The following is a 23,097-nucleotide window of genomic DNA, read 5'->3' as shown; positions in this document are numbered from 1 at the left end:
AGCGCCGGCCCGGGCTGCGCGCGGAGGGATCTACTATGAGTCCTCAGACACCACTTCCAGCCTCGCCAACCCGCGTCGGGTCCCGACGCGCCTTAACTCGATCGGCGCTGGAGCGTCTCTCGGGGCCCGGCCTCAGCCGAAGGGGTGGGTGTTAGGACCCTGAACTTGAATCACTAGGGTTGTCGAGATCCTGAACTTGCCGGAGCGACAGACATCATCCACTGAGATAGGAATCGCCCCCACACACCCACACGTCCATCCACACACTCCCGGGCCAGCAAGAGGAATGCGGTAGAGAGGGACCAGTGCTGTCAAAGAAGGTAACGGGCCAAGACGCCAAAGTCCATTTAAAATGAACAGAGCCATCAACTGGGTTGTGTTGCACCCTTCATTCATTCATTCATTCATTCATGCAGTCAGTCAGTCAGTCATCTAGCAAATATTTCTTAAGCGCCTTACTTTGCGTAGCCCGGCACAATGGACTGTTACTAAAGACGCATGATGCACAAGCTAGTTTTGAGGACTGAGACATTGCTGCTGCGGGCTGCAGGATTCAGGGAAGGCTTTCATGAAGGAGCTGGGATGAGACCAGGATCTTGAAAGGTTAGTAAAATTGGCATAGGACAAGGAGATCAGCTAAGGATATCCCATTGTAAGATGTTGATAATAGCTAAAAATCGGAAACAACCTAAATGCCCACCCACAGAGGAATGGATGAATAACGTATGGTATATTTATAAAATGAAACACAATACAGCAATTGAAAAGACTGTATTCGTATATGTCATTAGAGATAAGTCTTAAAAATAAAAAGATAGTAAAAAAACTAATTGCAGAAGGAACTATAAAGTATACCATTTCTGTATATTTAAATGTTTTCCAAACAATACTATATATGATTTATGAATACATAATACACAGTATACGGTAGAAGACTATAACCAGAATAATGGTTACTTCCCCAGCAGGAGAGTGGAGAATGTGACCAGGTATGGGTACAAGTGGGCTTGCTATTTGTAAGAGAAGAGCTGAAATAATCAAAAAGTTCATGTGAGCATAACATTCCAGGGGAAAGCCATCATCAAAAGCAAATAAGATAAGGAAATCAGTAGATGAGTTCTGGCACTATTAGCAACGACCCACCAGAGTCAAGGCGGGAAAGGAGGTTGGGAGCAGATTATGCAGTACCTTGAATGACAGGCAGGGGATGGGGGGGTACAGTTATCTCTCAGGTCATAGAAAACCATTGAAGGTTTCTGAACAGGAGTGAGACTTGATGGAAAGGAAAGTTGCTCTGATAATCCTCTGCAGAATTGATTGTCAGGAGCAAAAGGTGAACTGGAGTCCAAGGACCAGTCAGGAGTCTGTGAAACAGTCCAGGCATGGGGTGATGAAGGCCTGCAGTAATGAGGTAAATTCCAGAATGGCAAGGAAGGAATGGATCTGAGACAATCTTGAAGAAAAAAAAGGGGGGTGGGAGGTGGGAGGTGGGAGGGAAGGCAAACCTATGTGACTAGTTGGATGTGGGAGTTTATGATCCTGTTGGGAAGGGGAATCCTACCCACAGAGCCTCTCCCTGTGACTCCTGCAGGATAAAATCCAAACTTCTACAAATGGTAAACATAAGGCCTTTCCTTCACTGGGCTCCAAATCTTGTCCTCTCTGCCCCCCACTGTGAACTTAACACAATAACGGTATTGAATGACTTGAGATTCCCCTGAACATATCTTCTTGCTTCAGTCTCTGCACCTTCTGTCCCCTGATTTGGAACTCTTGTAGTCCCCTTCTCTCTTCCTCTTGGTGAACTTCTAATCACTCATCCTTCAGTCCTGAGAAGGCTCTACGGAAACTGTAACGAATTTCCATCCCTCACTGACAGTCCCTCCACTGTACTGCTTCTTTATCTTACACTCTTATCTATTTTTTCACACAGGACCGTTTGTATTTCTATCTTCTCAACCAGATTAAGAGGGCCGTACGGGCAAGGACCATGGCCTTATTCATTCCCAGTATCTATCACATAGGAACTAGAATGTAAAACAACACCAAACAAGTGCAGGTCAGTATGATCATAGGCCTATGAATTTCCAAACTGAATTTTAATAAGCACTTTATAATAGAGAAGCAAGTACTATTATTGAAAGTAGTCAGCTTGGGATGCTAAAAACTCTTTTCAAAAATAACATAATTAGTCAAAATAGTTTTGGAATTTCCCTTGAACAAATGTGTTCAGAAAAAGATGATTAAATTACTTTTTAGGTGTTGACCCGTGGGGTTACCAGCTTGATCATTCACCTTACTCACTAAATATAGTTCACAATGACTTGGCTGTATACAAATTTTTGAAATCACCTGCAAAGATTTGATTTGTCATTATTAATAGATCCAGAAGAATGTAAAAGTAATGACCCCCAAAGAGCAGCTCCAGAAATGACTGTGGCTATAACACCATTATTAATATATGTATGTGATTTCTCAAGGTGACTGTCTCAAGGAAAGCAATTATTTTGTTCACATGTAAGTTTTGTTGGATTCGTTATTATGTTAAATTTATGGCATACATCCCCATAAGGACAAAAGTAATAAAGAATAAATGTCATGAATGGAAGTAGGGGAAGGCTATGACGGAAGAGGTATTTGAAAGGACGTGTTTTGAAGGAAGCTATGCATATAAATTGGTAAAAATGAAACAAAAAGGGAGCTGAAAATCAAGGGAAGAAATTGGAATCAGCAAAGACTGAGAGATGAGAGCAAGTAAGTCCAACCCATCAACTGGCATTCTGGTGAATATTTACCATGGTCCAGATCCTGTATGAGGAGTTGAGGGATAAAGAAAGAGAGAGACAAGTAACAGACAATTAATATCCAGTGCGACAAGTAGAACGTTCACAGCTGAACATTCACAGCTGAGGGACTGTGTGTCATGTCCCAGCCCAGGGGTGGTCAGGGAAGGCTTCCTGGAAGACCTCAACAGCCAGACTAAGAATTGGAGGACCAGAAGATTAATGAGGTAAAGAAGAGGCGATTTCGCATGGTTAGAGGTCTAAGCTGTCTCAAGCACAGGGAATGAGTATAGAGGCAGGTGAACAATAGAGATGAGAGATTGTTCCCCACAGTGGGAAGATAAGAAGTTAGGCAGGGGCTGTGGGCGTGCAGAAAAGATGGGCATTGGCTCCTAAGACTCGTAACTGCTTAGGTGAGAGGGGAAAGGTAGACCAAGGAGTCAGCAATGACCTCAGTATCTTGAGGTATGATGAGCTATTACCGGATACAGGAAATACAGAAGGAAAAGGAGGTTTGGTGGAATAGATAAGCAGGCAAAAGAGCAATGTAGCTGAAGTGGAAAAACTGTGTTTAGCAGTAGCAGCCAGGGCTGTTGACTGCTTTAAGGAGAGCTGGGAGGAGCCTGACTGATTAGCAGGATGGAATTGCACTGAAATATGTTTTCTACTATGGGTCTCTCCCCAAAGCTAAACCTAAATTCCACTGCGTGCATTTAGATGACTGTTTCCCTGATCCCTATCAGAAGCCGGGGGTCCAGTGGTGGTGTCTCAAAACATGAGTAGCATCTGAGGACATAAGATGCCAGGATCTACCTGGCGATGTCAACCCAAAATGTACTCAGCAGTTTAATTACTCAACTAGATTGGGGGATGGCCTTCCCCAAGGACAGTGCTTTTAGTCAAAGCAAATTCTACTGTATAGGAGAAATTGGCAGGAAAACATTCAGGCGATCCTATAACTAAGCAGAGCTATTGCTATTCCTTAAAGTTCTATAGCTTGACTGATACAAAGGAAAGTGAGATCCCACAAACTTTCATCTGGGGAAAAAGAAATCAGTCTCCAAGACCAAATTAAAGTCTATAGACCATTAGTAGTAGAAAAACATGAATAAAAGCCACCACTAGTTTTGGTTTTGTCAAAACTAAAAATATACATATATGTCTTTACTAATTATAACTCACACATAAAATTGCCTCCCAAGACAAATGCAGAATTAGGCACTTACTTGTTCTCATGTCTATTCTCTCAAACCCAATAAGCTGAAAAAAAGCCCAGTGCCAGAGATCCTGTGTTGTCTGTTTTGCCCCAGTTGTAGCACAGTAGTTAGTGCACATGAGTGTCAACAATACATGTTTTAAATAAATGTGGAATGAGGAACATATATATCTATATGAATCGGCGAGAGGTGCAATATTGACAGAAAGTTTAGGTGTTTTGGAAAATCCAGTGCTAAATCAGCTAAACACTATATATGTTGAAGAAGAGATTCTGGAGTTCTTATCAAGCATAGGTTGATGTATCAAGGCACTTCATAGCTTGACATATAAAACTACTCCATACATCTCACCATATAACCCAGGGATGCGTAATGAAATGTTTGTGGAACAGGAATTAAAAGGAAGATTTCTTTGCAAAATAATGCCTTGCATTTGTGCAGTGCTTTAGGCTTTCCAAAACACTTTAAAGTGTATTATCTCATTTGATCCTCAAAGCAGTTGTGGGGAATAGCCAAGCCAGTCATTATTATCCCCATTTCACAGGTGAAGAAACTGAGATAGAACATACGCGTCTTGCCTAAGGTTAAATAAGTAATTGGTGACAGAGCTGAGACAAAACCCCACTATTTCTGATTTCTTATTCAGTCACATTCCACTGTCCCTTCCTGCAACACTGTGAAGCATATCGAAGATGATATTTAGTGCGGGGACCTCTGGGCAGAGGTCTGGGCACAGCTTCTCATCACTTTCATTTCGGTACAGGACAAGCTGACCCACTTGTAACTAGGAAACCTAAGCAAGCGAATGCATTCTTTTATTTAAAAGCATTTTTTGAGAGCCTACCCTCTGCAAAGCATGTCCTTGACTCTGTGGCAGTACAGACAGGAATCAGACCCAGCCCCTGTTCTCCAGAGATCACAGTGCAGTGTGGGAGGCCAACATACAAACAGCATAACTACAACAGTGATAAAGCACAGGACTATGGGAAAGTAGGGAGCACTGTGATTAATTCTAAGGCCACTTTCATTTCGCCCTGTCTCCAGCTAGCAATATATAAATGACCTGAGGTGGCCTATACAACCGGAGTGTAAGCAGTATAAACACAAGAACCATTTCTTATTCATATTTATAATCCCACAGTAGTTAGTTCTATGTCTTGCATGGAATAAGTGTCCAATAAAGACTCACATTCTGAGAGGTCTGCAAGTTCAGCCAAACAGGGGACAAGTTCCAGAAGGCAGGAGTTAATCTCAAGATTCAAACTAGCTCTGAGAATTAGGAGCCAGTCAGACCCTTCAACTGAACATAGACCCAAATGAGTAATATAAGAAATCTTAATGTGAGCTTCTTGGCATATGTTTGCCCTTTTAGGAATGTGATTATCTCAATTTAATTGATGTCAAGGAGTGGAAAATTTAAGATTGTCCTTTTATAATTAAATCTTCCTCATATGCATGTGCTCTGTATACTATATGGCAATGTCACCTATAAAACTTAACTAGGAATCCAAAATTCTCTGCTACCCATGAGATAAGCAGGAAAGTTATATAAAGTGAGTATAGGAATGCTCACTTTAGTACTACCTGACTTAAAATTTTCTTTTAAGTATTTTATGCTTCAATTCCTAAGTGGGTGTGTACTTTTTATACGTAATGATGTAAAAGAGAATTGGCCTGTATGTACCAGGATGTCACCCCAACTCAAGAACAGCATAAATCCACAACTGTGTAATTATCAAACCACAATATTATTGGATGAGCTGCAGCATTTCAGTCACTAAAATGGTTATGTAACTCCAGATATTTGTAAAGTGTTAAGGTTTTTATTCTCAGAAAGTATTCAGTTGTTTCCACCCAACATTCTTATTTTCTTCCCTCACAATTAGCCAAGAAATTCTTGAGCAGTGAGGTCCAGGCATACAGAAAGTTTCCACCTTAAAGTTTGGCAAAATGTTTAAACTATCTGAGTGCAGATCACATGTAAGTCCACTTATGTGGAATTCAAAATAGTTAACTAAGTGTGAGGACGGGGGCATCGAGAGTAAGGAAAAGAAATCCCACTTTTAAAAGTAAGCATTAAAAAAAAACTTCTAAAGTAATTCATCAGGAGATAATTAATGGGTGGCAACAGGTATTTACAATGGAAGTGTACATGGCCTTAACAACGGGGTTTGCTCTGAAGACATTCTAATTAAAAAGGGAAAGAGTAATTTTGTAGGAAAGTACAAATCAGTGGTGTGTATGCATGCTAATGTGTACAGAGACAGAGGTGGTAATTGCTGGGCTCAGAACAGGTATCTGTTGCTGAAGATAATGACCTTGTAAATATACCAATAGGGTTTCCAACAAAGCTGAGAGTATAGCATTATTATTTGCCAATGTGGAAAGGAATGTGAACTTGGAATTCAGCAGGTGAATCTGCCGGATACCAACTTGTTTTTGTTTTTAATTATTCTGATTTCTGTTGAGAACAGTATAAGATGAATACTTGTTCTCTTGCTCAGACCAAAGACCTGGTCATTTTTCTTTCAAACCGTTGACTCCCTCCCTCGTATCACACTTCCTGAAAGTCTAAGCGAGAAAAGAAGAACAGATGCTAGCAAGACAGAGAACGTTCTGCACATTACGATCTACATGTGAGTCCAGGAAAGTACACCTCATCGCTGAGAAGAGCCCTGTGGACAGTTCACATCTCTGTTGGTTTCTTTTGCAAGATATAGTTACCTCAAAAGAGCCTTCCTTAATTGAACTCTTGTGGTCTGGAATACTTGCCTGTCTACTGATGACTGTCATTTAAGAGTATTTACTCAAGACAATGGTTGGTATAGATATATTTGTAAGTAAGTGAAGGAGTGGATAGGGTGAACACAGACTGATTTCTGTAAGCTCCAAGTGCTGAAATCAGTAGACAAACTTCAAGTTTTGAAAAGGCCAACTTGGAACATGCAAAATATAGTATAGTTCCTTGCTCATCCACCACTTGGGGTTTTGAGAAGAAAAGGGAAGTAAGAAGAGTTGAAGAGAAGAAAAACAGAAGAGTGGGAGAGGAAGGTGAAAGGGTGCTCTGGAGTAATATGCACCTGTTTAGAAGTGGGGAAGTAGCATGAACACTAGCAAAAGAAGAACCAATGTGGAGTTCCTCCTTGCACAGCTCCCTCTTCCCTCCTGAAGGCTTGGGGTGAACCCACAGCATTATTCTAGAGGTAAAAGAGAACCTCACTCAGGACACCTCCCTGAATTCCCTCCAAATAACTCAGAGTACCCCTACTCTAAATCAGTTCCCTATATCATAAATATTTATGAGTAATAATATCAATAACAACAATCATTAAAAATGGTAATGGCAAGGGCTTCCCGGGCTTCCCTGGTGGCGCAGTGGTTAAGAATCTGCCTGCCAATGCAGGGGACACGGGTTCGAGCCCTGGTGTGGGAAGATCCCACATGCCGCGGAGCAACTAGGCCCGTGAGCCACAACTACTGAGCCTGCGCGTCTGGAGCCTGTGCTCCGCAACAAGAGAGGCCGCGACAGTGAGAGGCCCGCGCACCGCGATGAAGAGTGGCCCCCGCTCGCCGCAACTAGAGAAAGCCCTCGCACAGAAACGAAGACCCAACACAGCCATAAATAAATAAATAAATAAATTTATAAAAAATAATAATAATAATAATAATAATGGCAGTTAACTCTTATGGACAGCTTACTGTGTGTCAGGCACTGTATTAAGCGCTTTACCCACTTCATTGTTTATAATGCTCCAGCCAGCTTATGAGTAGCTATTAGTATTCCCACGTTACAGAGAAAGTGGAGCCTGAGAAGTTGCCCAGGATCACACACCTGCTAAGCCGTGGCACAGCCCAGGTAGCTGACCACCTCCAGTGGCACATGGTTGACCTCTGCGTGGTATATATGCCTGCCCACAGGTCTCTGCCTGAGAGATCCAATCCCATCCATTGTTCAGACCATCCACTTGAGCACCGTATAAGCTGTTCTCTTGTCATTTATTTTAAGCCTGGTCTCCCAAACATTTTGTGAGACAGGGCTTGATCACATACCTCCTTTGTGCTCCCCTACAGCGTGACGCCCAACATCTGGCTTGTCAGCCTCCAACCCTGGGACATCTCGAGGACTTCACTTCCCTGCTTCTGCCCCCGAGATAAGGGAAGGTCAGACAATTCTGCCGGTTGGTTCTACACTACAATTTTTTATTCTGAAATACTGCCTTCTATGTGTACCTAATGAAAGAAAACGCCAGTAGAGAAAGAACCAGTTCTATTTATTGCCATATCGTTGTTTAAATTATAAACAATATACATGTATATATATATTATATTTTTTTAAAAAATATATATATATTTAAAAATTAAAGGAAAATCACCTATAATACCACCACTGATAGCATTTTGGTATATTTTATTCAGTTGTTCCTTCATATGCACATTTCAAATAGTTATAATCAATCCTGCTTTCTCAGCTAATTTACATAGCATAAATCTTGTCCTGTGTTGCTACACAGGCTACATAGTTATCATATGTAAAGTAACATGGTTATTGTCTGCAGTATATTACAGCATTGATGACATAGAGAGCTAGAATGCTTTCCACGTAGGTGTTGGGATCTGTACCCAGAGTTGTCCATCCTATTGCAGAAACAGCCTCCGCAGACAATCCACCTATACTGCTTCCATTGCCAAAGCCAGTGGGATGAATGGGTGGGCCCTTCAGCAGCTGAAATGAATCAGCCCCAAAGAATCCCCTGCTGCTGCTCTCTAACCTCAGTCCTTCCGCCCAGCCCCTTACCACACCTCCACAGCTTTTACAAACCTTTCCCACTGTCCTCTAGCCTCTTTCTGTTCCCTGTTTCCTTCCCAGCAAAAGGCCTTACTTCCCACTTCACTTAAAGACATCTCCTAGCTCAAACATCACCTCCCCCGTAACCTTCCCTAGCCCTCCCCATTTCTATACTGGCAGGCCATCTAAAAACTCCCCAACCTCTTTCCCTTCAACCTCACAACTTATCTCTTATGCACCCACCTTTACTTCGTTTTCTTGGATCTCAGAGAAAGGCCTTTCCTCCATTCCAATGCTAATAACCTTCTGCACTGGCCATTGATTTAATCCCTTTCTGCCTTTTCCAAAACCATGTTGCCATTCATTATCCATCTGCCTCCACTGTCACTCTCATTCATCTCTCCCTCTCTGCTGGCTTAATCCTCTCAGCCAACAATTTTCTTCAGCCTTAACTCACATTTGCACAAGTACTTTCTATTGTAGGCTCAGGCACATATCTCTTTCCTCGCACTTCCCAACCTCTTCAAAGCATAGCTTGTCCCTTTTGTTCTTACTTCTTCAACCCACGACAACTTCCTCTCCCAACATTTGTTGAGCATCTACTATGTGAAAACAGTGGGGAAATAGAGATGAACAAGGCAGTCCCTACTCCTGAGGGGCTTCCAGCTAGTGGGGAAGACAGATAGTAAAGCAAACAGCACAATACAATGAAACAAGTCACATAATAGTAATGTTTGCAAAAAAGTATCTGTAGAAAGGCTGCCTGGGGAATATTGGGAAGACTTCTGAGGGAGGTGACACTTGAGTTAAGCCTTGCAGAATGAATTCCATATCACCAGGTAGAGACTATATATGTACATACATTGCATTGGGGAGAGCACACAACTAACAGAAGAAACGACTTACGCAGAGGGCGGAGAAACCATAAGAGTAACAATTCTTTAGGGAATAGCAGACAGGTCAGTTATTGGAAGGGTAGGGTTCCTAGTAAGGAATACTTAGAGAAGAGATGGAGAAAGATTTATTTAGGCCACTGGTTCTCAAGCTTTCACGTGTTCAGAATCACCCAGAGGGCATTTGAAAACAAATTTCTGGACTCCAGCTCCAGAGTTTTAGGGTGGGGCTGGGCAATTTGCATATCCAGCAAGTTCCCAGGTGATATTGATGTGTTGGTCTGGAGACCACACTTTGAAAACCCTTGGCTTAGTAACCTGACTTCTGCTTGAATTGTTCCAGTGAAATTACTTTTAGATGTCACCAGAGACCTTCAACTGCCAAATCCAGTGAACTCCTTCTCAGTCTCATTCTCCTTGACCATTTTGCAGCACTTGACACAATTGATTTCTTAATTGGTCTCCCAGCTTCCAGTCTCACCTTCTTTCAGTCCATTCACTACACTGATGCCCACAGGACTATCCAAAATACAAGTAAAATCCTATCACTCTGTACTTAAAACCCACCAGTGGCTCCCCATTCATTGTGGTTAGAGCCCAAACTCCACAGGCTGGAACAGAAAACCCTGGCATTCTGGCCATACTTACCTCCTCTCCTGCTGTTACCCCATATGGCACAGCCCATATTCCAGGTACGTCAACCTACCAGCCAGTTCCCAGACGTGCTGTGGGCCATGTACTCCTCACATCTGCTCCTGCACTTTCCTTTGCCTGACATGCCCTTCCTCCCTCCCCTCGTCCACCCCATCTTCCCCTCGACCTGTGGAATCCTAGCTCAAGGACTAGCTCAAATGTCATCTCCTCTGCGAAGCCTTCTTCAGCTTTGTTGCACCTTTCCCCAAGCCCCTCTGCAGCTGCTTTCAGTATATTATACATACCACTTACCAGTTAGTTGAATATATGACTACTATATTGGGACCTACTTGAGTGCACAGTCTGAGTCTATCTTATTATTTTGTTATTCTCATAGAAGGTGTTCAATGTAGGTGTGTTGTGTTGTGTGAATGGATGTTGGTTACGTAGTACTCACTGAATAAATAGTGATTGGGGTAGACACTCACTGCCTACCCGGTGGAACCCAGCAGTAGGCAGGCAGACAAATAGGAGGAGAAGGAGGACATACAGAGAAACTCTGTTAATGAGCAAGAGTCAAATGTGCCACCTCACCGCCACCTGACTCCCTGACTGGGAGGTTGAACCACAGGCTTTTATTTCCCATGACTCTCTCTTTCTTTGATGACACACTGGTTTGTCAGCTCCATGGGCCAGGAGGTTATGCAGCTGCCTTTCTTGCTTTCAGCAAAATGCTCTCCAGGGGACTTATCCAGACTAAGGAACAACATCTGTGGAGACTGAGCAGGAAACACTTTGGTTGTTTGGCTTGGTGAGCATACCACCAGCAGGCAGCCATTTCTTTTCATTCTTGTCCCACTGCTGACGGAATGCTAGAGATTCTTTGCCTTTGAAAAGTACAGATTCCCCATTTTCTCTCTCTGTCTCTCCCTGTCTCTCTCTCTCTCTCTCTCTCTCTCTCTTCCTCACCCCCTCCCTTACTCCTGCGCATTCTGATTGTGGGGTGACCAGATCCTGCAGAAATAAAACAGGCCTGGATTTCCATGGGGCCAGGATACGTTCTCCTCATTCTCTAATGATACCATAAGTTTAGGAAACCATTGAGCAGCTAATGGGCTCAGAACACCCATGCTTTTTGTCACCTAGCCTCTTCTCATCTCTGCACAGATATTCCTATGAGAGCAGCCATGTATTTAGTGACTCCTATAGACTAGGTGTTTTATATACATGATCTCATCAGATCCTTACAACATTCCCACAAGGCAGATATCTTTATCTCCATTTAACAGACAAAGACACTGAGGCTCAAAGAATTTAAATAACTTGTCCAAACGCAACAAGCTAATAAGTGGTAAGGGTAGGATTTGAACACGCGTTGTAATAATTCCAACACCTGTGTGTTTTCCATTAGTCATATATCTTGGAGAACCAAAAAGGCTGAAAGTTACAGAGTCAGCCAATGGTCACAGCAGGGATTAAATTCAAGGTGTCCTGATTTCTAGGTCAGCCTACAAATATCCACTATATTGAAAGAACTGTTTGAATGGGTAAATATGATGTTCCAAGAATTTACAAAACTTAAAAAATGTATTGAGGCTGCAATGTGAAAATGACCCAGAATGGGAAAAGCTGTCTAATTACTTACCAGTGTCCCTCGTCTCTATTCTCCTGCGGTCAATGGCCCCTCTCAGTTGGGTACACCCGAGCAGAGATGCTTCCCTATCCCCTAAAGTGATACCCTTTTCTGTGGCTCAAACCCCCCCACTCAAAGCAGTGTTTTAAAAATCTCCCTTCTCCTGTTTTCCATCCTCTGAAGTACGAAGTCTGACCAGGAAGAAGGAATAAAACTGTGACTACATGCACAAGTAGTTTGACAAAATATAAATGATCGTTTATTTCTACAACAATGCCAAATTCAATAAAACAATGATGTTTTTTCTTTTCTGGTCAACTTGACACTTAACGAGTATGTTTTCCTGAAGATTTCCCTGTTCAACTGGTGCTCTTGGCATTGTGAATAAACAGAACTGATGATAACATCCATCAGAGTTAAGCACACAGAGTGGGTGATAAAGTCAACACAAGAAGCTGAAGGCAAGATTTACCCCCGATAAGCTGCCAAGAGTTGGCTATGGATTCTCAGCGGACACTGTGACTCATTCATCTTCCCCCTTCAGCCTTCCACCACCGCCATCATCCCTGCTTCAGCACTCAGGACAAAAGCAGGAAAGCAGGAGAGAAGGAAATCTCAGGAGTCAAGTACATGAGATGAATACATAGCGGAGATGATCTGACTAGGATAAAAGGCGAAGACTCAGTGGTAGATTCTTAATGCATGCCATAAGAGAACAAAGAAGGGCACTTTAAAAGTCAAAGCAAACAACCAAATAAAGGTCACACTCTAGAAGAGCAAGCAGACACCAGTGATTACTAGGCTTCCTTTAAGCACCCTTCCGTTTTCTTGTCCTAGCCTCCTCTAGCCCAGCCAAGGAGTTCCAGAGTCTGTCCATTGTTCCAAGACTTGAAATTGTTTGCCTTGGATTATTCCCACTCCTGTATTTTCCTTGCCTCTCTTTTCAAAAGTAGGTTAAGGATGTTCAGGTTTCCCTCAAGCATCTTAATGAGTTAGTCATGATTACAATTGCATCTTTTAAATTGCCCAACCCATTGAAAGGCTGCCATGAAAGGAGCTTCTACAAACACAAGCTGGGCTGTGTTTTTCATTTTATTATGTTGCAAAATGTGAACGAGGAGTTACCTCCAAGTGTGTAATTAGCATAAAAGCTACCCAAGCAGAGAAGAGAGAGGTGGGCTACTGTCTCAGTGGAAAACATTGCTATTGTTCCCACAAGGCACATGTCCATTGAGACTAAAATAAAGAGAAGCTTTTTGCTAACAAATGTGAAAGTGTTTCACACAGCTCATGGCTCATAATACTAAATGCTCAAAATGTGTTTGCTAGATTGGAATCTTCTCCGTGATCTACTTCTCAGTCAAGTAACCAACCATGGTCACCTCCATTTCCTCACCATCCACTCTTCTTGTACTCCTCTAGGCGCTTGAATTTGTTTCTCAACATTTCTCGTATGATTGCCCTCCTAAGGAGCCTTTTTAGGCATTTTTAATTGCTCCCCCCACAATATTTTAATACCACAGATATATAGTTACATCAGTTTAAGTTCTGTATTTATATCTGTACTATACATTAAAAAATTATTTTTCATCCCCCAAGAACTATTCTCGCACTCCTGTTGAGAATGCATGACCTACCAAGCCAGAGCAGACTGATCTAGGACATAACAGAAACAGATCACAGAACTAAATGCTGGATGAAATCGATTTGGGGGAAAATCCAGGCAGGTGGCAGGCATAAGAATTTGTCTAAATCAGGCTTGAAATGGGCCAAGACAGACAGCTGGCCATAAAGGTTAGCCAAGCAGGAGGTAGGTTGGAGAAAGCAGCTTTGGTGGAAGACAGGAGAGCAAGGTTCAAGGCAGGCAGAGGCGTGGAGAATACTGGTCCGTTGGGTCAGATAATACCTCATATAGAGAAATCCCAATATCCAGAAAAGCTCCATGGAAGAGAAATTGCTCCCAGCTCTGAAGCCAGATTAGACATTTGCCTTTGATCCTAAAGAGCCCCTTGACTACCGGCTGACTATGCCCCATTGATGAAAATCTCTGGTTATTATAGGGGAACACGTCAAGTTGGTCCCCGCATTCCCTGAGAACCAACATCTCCCAGTACTTTGAACCTTCTGTTTCAGATGAAAGAACCAAGCCTTCTAACCTGACTTGGAGCTTTGCTGTGGCGTTCATGTCCTCAGGCATTCAAACAGGCTGGTCAGATAAAAAGTCTGGCTTTCCTCTTCCTCAAGTCATCTACCTTCTGGAGAACCTTCCTCTCCTGACCTAAAAACAGGAGTGGACCCAGGGCCCTGACTGAGCACACCCAAAGCTGTGCTTCCTAAAGCCATTAGAACCTCTTAAAGGTCAACTCCAGCAGCCATTCTCACTGATTTCCCAGGTCAGTGTCTCAATGACATTTGGTACTGCTGCTCACACTCTCCTCCTTAATTAATGGTCAGGCCCTCTACCTAGGGTCTTCATCACACTCTACTTCCTTGGTCCTCTGAACACTCACCTTCTCAGTCTCCTTATTCCTCCTTACCTTCCTCAAGGGCATCCTTTATCTTTGGTTCCTTCCCATTGCCCTCCATGCTCATCCCCACCATGTTGATCTGTTCATATGTTCAATTTAATTTCATAAACATGGTTGAGCACTTGCTATATGCCTAGCATGGGTGTAAACAAGATATGGTCCTTGCACACTCTTATGGGGGAACAGATATGTACATAACCAAGCAAAACACAATGTGAGGTATGTAATACAGATATGTACAAAATATCTTAGCACCCCAATGAGGAAGTGATGAATTGTGTATTGAAGAGACTGTAACAGGCATGAATTTTCCCAGAGGGGAAATTTTTGATTTGTGCCTTGAAGAATGAATAGAGATTCATAAAATAGAAAAGGTGGAGGAAGAGCATGACAGATAGAGAGATGAGGATGGCAAAGGCACGGCATGATCAAGAAGGGTTAGAAAGCCCTTGTGACTTGAGGGGAAGTAGGTGTGAAAGTGGGCAGGGTTGGGGGAGGAGTGATACGAGATGAGGCTGGAGAGTCGGGGACACACTTCAATCACCATTTAAATTTACGTTTCTAGGTAACATGAAATGGATCAGCACATTGCCCAGCATATTTAAAAAAATAAATAAATTTAGCTCATATTTACTATATGCTGTGTACTATGCTAGGTGCTGGTGATACAAAGATAAATAAGCTGCCCTCTTAGGAGCTCCTAGTAGAGAGATAGACACGTCTGAAAAATTAATATATGCAATACAAGCTAATCCAGCAGTGATGGTAGCTTGTACATGACACAAAATACAGAGGGACTGGCTTTGAGTGGAAGGATTAGCAGAGGATGCTTCAGAGAAAAAGTGATATGTGAGCTGAGCTTTAAGAGATCAACTGGAGTTAGATGGTGTGGTAGACAGAATAATGGCTCCCCAAAGATGTACATGTCCTAAACCTGTGAATATGTTAAGTATCATAGTAATGGGGACTTTGAAGATGTGATTAAATTCAGGTACGATAGAAAGATTATAGATTATCCAGATGGGCCCATTGTAATCATGAAGGCCCTTATATAAAAGGGGATGGGAGTGTCAAAGCCAGAGAAGGAGATGTGGCAATGGAAGCAGCGGTTGGAATGATGTGGCCATGAGCCAAAAAAGCATGGGTAGTCTCTAGAAGCTGGAAAAGACAAAGAATAGATTCTCTCCTAGAACCTCCAAAAGGTATGCTGCTCTGCTGACACTTTGATTTTAGCCCCACAAGACTCACTTCAGACTTATGAATTGCACAAAAGCAAGATAATAAATTTGTGTCATTTTTAAGCCACTAAGTTTGTGGTAATTGTTACAGCAGCAAAAGAACACTGATACATATGGAGCAGTAGGCAGGCTGTGGGATGGAGAGACTTCCAGACAAAAGGAATAGCATCAGCAAAGGCATAGAGGCACAAACTAGCATGGTACACCCTGGGGCGGGGCTTACAAGTAGTTTAGTGTTGCTGAGGCTCAAGGATCACCAGGTAAGGAGCAGAAGAAAAGGCTGGAGTGTGAGGCAAGTGCCAGATGATAGAAGGCCTTGTAAGCTCCTACCAAGGAGTTTAGGTATAGTTTAAGCTTAGAAAGTAAATCAGGGGGGTTTAATGGTTTTAAACAAAAAAGTCTAAGTACCAGATTTTCAATTTGAAAGGAAGGTTGAATGGGGAAGAGCCTGGGGCAGGGAGACTACTTAAGAAACTATTGCAAATGTCCTGGGGAGAGACGCTGCAGCTTGAACTACAGGAGTGTAAGACAAGTCAGAATAAAGAGATATTTAGGACTCAGAGAGTGACAGACTACTGGGGGCAAAAACAAAGGGAAGAGTCAAGGATGACTCCAGAGTTCTGAACTGGACCTTAGGGGATGGCCACGCTGCCAGCTGAGAAGGGAAAAACTGGAGGTTACTCCCAATAATTCTTAGATTCATATTTTCTTTATTCCTGTGTCCACTAGGCTGATTAGTCCCATCAACCTATATTTAAACTGTCTTTAAATTCTCCTGCTAACCTTTCCTCTCCTCAATCTATTCTCTATGTTGTAGTTAGAACAATTAACTCCAGATTTAACAGATTCTTACTTAGTGCCTACCATGTGCCAGATACTGTTATAGACCCTGGGCGTATTGTAATGAACAAAATAACTTAAAAAATAAGCTAGCTTACATTTAATCTAGAAGGTCTATTTAGAAGGTAATTTTGGACATTTCCATCACCAGTTCACATCTTCTACTCTGAATTCCAATTTCCTCTCATTTTATAGCTAAATTTTTGGGATGTGCTGAAGCTCTCTGTCAACTAACTTGTCTCAAACTATTAGAAATCTTAACTTACAAATGGGCTGTGATCTGAATCTGTGCTTCTCAAACTATCTGGGGACAGGGTGGTGGGGTAGTTGTATGGGTGGCTTTTTTTTTTTTTTTTTTTAGTTTTTTAAAAATTTCCAAACTACTGTTGTCTACTACCTGGTCCTCCTACATAAGACTAGTGCACAGGTCATGCCCCATGTGACTTACTGTGTGAATTCCACAACACCAAGACTCATCCATACCCTGCTCAGTGACACAAGCCCACTGATGACCTGTTTGTATGTCACAGAATTCTTGATTTGCTCTGAAAATTTCTAAGTGCTTCCTCTCAATTTCTGTACCCTCAAGTTCCACACTGTCCATAGAACACATGTTGAATCCCCACATTTACCAAGTCCCTTAATAAAACAGTTTTGAGGAATTTGAAACAAATTATATGGTGATTGCATTTTTTCTGGCCCACTGAAGCCTATATCGGCCATGCTAGCTTATAGTTTTCCTATAAATAGACCCTAGACTATGTGCAGGCAGGAGAAAAAAGACCTCTAGGACAGCTGCTTGGCAGATCACCTTTTTAAAGAGTAAACACTTCTTATTTCCCCCTCTTTTTCATGTTTTTTAAACTTCTTTAGTCAGCTACCTCCTTAACCCAATCCCAATTCACACAAATGAAGAAGAAAATTAATGTGAGAGTCCTTCAATTCTTTATCAAGTCCTTGCCAGAGATAATCCAACAACCTCAGTTTCACTAGCTCTAAATAGATGAAGCTATTTAGCACAAACCATAGTTTAAGTCAACCTCAGGCTTATGGGCTGGATGGGTCTAGGAAATAAAAGGAGCCTTTGTCTCTGATTCATTGGCCCAACGCTGGGGCTGGCTTATCCTGGACTTCCTCCAGCCCCCAATGAGTATGTTTGCAGCCTTATATTACAGTTCTTCTAGAACTTTTTTTCAATCCTCATCATCCTTGTCCTTTCTTTGCTTTTGACACCATTAACTCTTTCTTTTCGGTGAATAAGCTCTCTTATTCGATGGCTTCCATGACTCCACATTGGATTTGTTCCTACGTTTTTGTTTCATCCAATTTAGTCTATGTGATCTCATCTTCCTTTCTCTCCTCCTTTGCCAAGGGGCTTATCCTAGACCTTCTTCCCTCACTCTCACATGATGCTCTCACTCTCCAGATGCTCTCATCCTCTCCTATGGACTCAGTTATCATCTAGATATTCTCATGACCTAAACTCTTTCCTGAGCATGATACACATAATTCCAACCATTCTCAACATCTTCATCTAAGTATCTTACAAGCATCACAAATTCAACTTAATGTTACTTCTCAAAAACCTCTCCTTCCTGCATTTCATATCAGGACACTGCCATCCACTTAAACATTCAAGATCAATGCTTGGAATCATTCACGACTCCTCCCTTTTCCTCATCTTCAGTCAGTCATCACTCATCATTCCACCACTGCTGTGTTTCTTCAATCATTCTCTTTTTCTCCACCTCCACTGCCTGACATCATGCTCTCATCACTTCTCACCAAGACCATTCTCAGTTCTCTGAACCCTCAGTTCTCCACAACCCTCAGTGCTGGAGGGTGGGTCTTCCCAGGACTCAGAGCCCCCAGTCCCGTCCATCTCTAGAGCAGCCTCTGTTCAGTTGCTGCATTGCCCTTTCTTTTGACAGGAGAATCCAATCATTCATACTCTTGAATACTGACTTTCACAACTCTTCTTTCTTTAACTTCTTATAATACAATCAAATTTTTTTTTCTTTTAATGGATTACCAGGACTTTCACACATAGGCCTTGACTGACTTTTATAGACTCTTCTAGTTTAACGACAACAAAAACCCAAAATTTATCAAACCTGCCACCATTTCTCAGACCTCTGCATTCTATTCTTGCCACCAAGTATGAGCCAATGCCTGCCGTCTGCCTAGATGGGTTACTCATCGTCTAAAACTTGGTGCATATGCTTTATCTTCTGGGGCACTCCTCCAAGCACTGATCACTGCTCCTTCCATTGTGTTGCCATAGCACTTTGTAAGGGCCTTGATGGGCAGTTCATTCAATGGAGTTTTATGAGCAAGTTGCTGAGTTATACTCTAAAGGTACAAAGAAGATGGTACTGCCATCAAGGAGCTTACCTTCAATTAACAGAGAAAGACATGAGTGTAAATACCAAATACGTTTATTTATTTTTAAGAAATCCACATTACAAAGTACTACAGGTGCTGTAGGAGAAGTATAGGCAGGACACGGTGGACAATAAAAAAGGAGGGAGTGTCCACTTCTACCTGTGAGGCTGGAGATTGGAGGAGAGAAACCTAATGAAATATGTTACAAAAAAAGATAACCCTCCTAGCAGATGATGAAAAGAGGGCATTCCGGGCAGAGGAGAGCATACGCAAAGGCCTGGCAGGATGAAGCAGCAGGTCATGTTTCAGGAAAAGCAACTGGTTCTCTATGGCTAAACTGGGGCATCAGCATAGATGCAGTAAGACAGGAGGTCAGAGAACAAAGGGGAAGATTTACCTTATAGGCAAAGAGGAGCCACTGCAGGATTTTAAGCAGAGACAGATAGGATGTTCCAATTTGTATTTTTAGAAAAATCATTCTAGCAATAGTGTACAGAATATAACATAAAGCTTTTTTGGCAGGGGGAGGGAAATCTGTCAAAATATCTATTTTCCCTATTAGATCTTGAGCTCCTTGATGTCAAGTACTATACCTCTTACATTTTTATCTTCCCGGTGCCTAACACACTCATTCATCAAGCAATAAGAGAGAGGCTTCATGATGTTTGTGCTGGAGTGTGGGTCTAAGAGTCAGGGGAACTGAGCTTTGGACCAGGCTTTGCCCCCAGCCCCCATGAGGCATCAACAAGTCCCTCTCTGCTTCAGTTTCTTCATCTATAAAATGGTGGTTTATTCAAGATCATCTTTCAGTTCTCTTTTGCTCTAACATTCTGTAATTCTATAAGGGAGTTTCCTTTTTTCAAAGTTTGCAGTCAATATTTGGTAATACAAAAACCAAATCTGTCTCCAGCTTATAGAGGTGAGTGTCAAGAGCTTAGTGCACCATGAAGCACAAGTTGACCCAAAGGTTATATAAACCATTCTCTGAATAGTGAGCTCTGATTCTGCTTAAACTATTCACACGGTAAAAGGATGGGTTCTTCGTGCTGAAGGGGTATAGAATTTTCTCTTCAAATGGTTATTCCTTTTTTAAGGAAAATACACAGAACTTAGGTTACTGTTACTATAAGCCTTTAAGTGATAAGACAAATACATTTTGAAAATATTAGAAGCTTGAGAGACCCATCAGTTTTATCCATCTTGAATTAGTTAGTTCTCTACTTATCAGCTCAGCAGAATACACAGAGTTCTATCAGGTTCTCCATGGTCCTTTCATAATTTTAATACATCTTTGACTTGGTAGAATATCCTCTGACATTGCTGCTTCATCAGTGTAATACTGACCTGATTCCCAGAATTTAAATTTCAGGATCTCTAGCAACAAAGCTAATTTGTATTGACTGCACCAACAAAGGCTTTTCTTAGCCTTCATACTATTTGATCTTTATCTTCACAAGCCTATAACCTTCAACTCTCTTCAACTTTCTTTTTTGGCTGATGATGTGATTTTACTATCTTTTACCTAGAGGTCTTTCTTAGTTTAAAACAAGCTTCCCCAGTGTACTTCTCTACTATGGTCTTTCTCCACTGATATTGGAATGTAATTATTTAAATTTAATTTATTGGAGATATTGTTTTTAAATTTTAAAATGTAATGTCTTATGAGCCTTTTCCTAAGAAATAATTTACTCTCTAGTACTGAGCTCAAATATATAAATTGTCTAATTTCTTAATATACTATCCATTCATTAAACAAAATTCTCACTTTGACCACATTCTCATAATAAACAATGTGCCTGGGTTTCTTTTTACTGTAAACCAGCTGATAAATTTGTTCCAGGGCATAATTTTACAGGGTGGCTTGTAAACCAGCCACAGTAATTTGAAGATGCTTCAACTGAGTTGTGCCTCCTTTAGAGCAAACATTTAGACCAGGAAAGGAGGCTTGTTTATTAGATTGGTGGACACAAAGAGAAAGATAGTGGTGACACCACCCTTCCCTATTCTCTCACAGACATTCTCATGTCAGGTGGGCGAGTGTAGCCTGTGATGCTAGTAATCCCTTGGGCTTTGACTTAGCTGAGCGTGGACCATGTTTTCAGTTGCTTGGCTCGTTCTTAGAGAATAAGACAGCGGAGTGGATTTGGGGCTCAGTATATCATCCAAACAAACACGATGTGTGGTGCAGCAGTTCCACCTCCAGAGAGGGGCTCGCCCTCTTACGGTGCTCCTTTCTTGACCCCCTCAGCCCTCCTGTACATGGGAAGAAGCAGGACTGTCCCTGACTGGTCCATCTCCCTGAGGCTGTCATTTCAGAAAGGGCTTATTTTCATTGGCTCATTTACCCCTAAACCCATGAAGAGCATCTAATTTTCATTTGTTGAACTACATATGAAATATACTTGGGGGTATAGGATTAATAACCTTGAGGAACCAGGGCTTCCCTGGTGGCGCAGTGGTTGAGAATCTGCCTGCTAATGCAGGGGACACGGGTTCGAGCCCTGGTCTGGGACGATCCCACATGCCGCGGAGCAACTAGACCCGTGAGCCACAACTACTGAGCCTGCGCGTCTGGAGCCTGTGCTCCGCAACGGAAGAGGCCGCGACAGTGAGAGGCCCGCGCACCGCGATGAAGAGTGGCCCCCGCTCGCCGCAGCTAGAAGAAGCCCTCGCACAGAAACGAAGACCCAACACAGCCAAAAAAATAAAAATAAATAAATAAATAATAATTAAAGGTGTTAATAATTTAAAAAAATAATAATAATAATCTTGAGGAACCAAAAACGTCTCCTGGCCAGGTCACCAAGCCACGATGAAAGTTCTAAAATTCACGGCGTATTTTGAACCAAAATACACTGTCTGAAACTTAAACAGTTTAGAGTATAACTTTAGCTTCTCTTTTATCTCATGAAGAAGTTCAAAATAATGTTCTCTAGGAAAATCCCCAGTATACAGGCTGTACTTGCTTTTCCTTTCCTTATCACCAGAATGAGATTTTTAAACAGTTTTTAAAATATCCTATGCAAGAACTAATAATGGGAAGGAGAAATGTTGTCACTCCAGATGAGTTTCTTCTCCCCATCATAGTCCTAGCAGAAGCTGGAGAAAATAGCATGACAAGAGTTACTAAAATGCTAAAAATCATAAATTAACAAATAATAAGTCTGAACTCTTCCCCATCCACTTCTTTTTCCTGGTTTTTCCTTAAAGGTATCAGATGTGAAAAGGCTAGTCTTATATCAAACCTGAGAGAAATGAGAGGGAATTATGTACTGACAAGAAAAATAGCAAATAAGAAAAATGAAAGGTACTTTTTGTTATAAAGAAAGATTTTAATGCATATAAATAAGCAAATTTTTAATCTTTTTCATTAGTATGTAGATTGCCTTCACATACTGGCAACTGAAAGCTGTTCAAAACAAGGTTCTGGTTATGGAGAACAAACTAGTGGTTACCAGTGGGGAGAGGGAAGCAGGGACAGGGCATGATAGGGGTAGGGGATTACAAGCTACAAACTACTATGTATAAAATAAAATAAAATAAAATACATTAAAATAAAATAAAATAAAAATAAATACGCTATAAGGATATATTTTATAGCACAGGGAATATAGCCAATATTTTATAATAACTTTTAATCTATAAAAATATGAATCACTATGTTGTATACCTGAAACTAATATAATATTGTAAATCAACTATACTTCAATAAAAACAAAAAACAAAAACAAATTTCTGGGATGCTGGCCCAACTCATGAAAGAATGGCCTTCTACCATTTGTCCTCACAAAAGTAACTCTACACTCATTTTGTTTCTTAAAAGTTTACTATCCAAACAACTTCCTCTTGTGGAAAAGAAAGCAGCAAAAGATGGTTTAAAAAGCTAAGCGTGTTGGGACGAAGTGAGAGTAGCATCGATGTATATACACTACCGAATGTAAAACAGTTGGCTGGTGGGAAGAAGCCGCATAGCACAGGGAGATCAGTTGGGTGCTTTGTGACCACCTAGAGGGAGGATGGGAGGGAGGCTGAAGAGGGAGGGGATAAGGGGACATGTGTATGCATATGGCTGATTTTCTTTGTTGTACAACAGAAACTAACACAGTATTGTGAAGCAATTATACTCCAATAAAGCTCTATTAAAAAAAAAAAAAACTAAGC

The 23,097-nt window shown here is 41.6% G+C and overlaps 1 long non-coding RNA gene across 1 annotated transcript; it reads left to right on the top strand.

The window, feature by feature from the left end:
• The first annotated feature begins 9 nt into the window (after positions 1 to 9).
• On the top strand, positions 10 to 22,664 carry LOC309660293. Its single transcript, XR_014263320.1, has 2 exons — positions 10 to 320; positions 1,934 to 22,664. It is a non-coding gene; the product is annotated as an uncharacterized lncRNA (long non-coding RNA).
• Positions 22,665 to 23,097: the final 433 nt, after the last annotated feature.

The sequence above is a fragment of the Balaenoptera physalus genome, assembly GCF_965194825.1.
Source record: "Balaenoptera physalus genome assembly, chromosome: 1".
NCBI lineage: Eukaryota > Metazoa > Chordata > Mammalia > Artiodactyla > Balaenopteridae > Balaenoptera > Balaenoptera physalus.
This window is presented reverse-complemented; position numbering and strand designations above follow the sequence as displayed.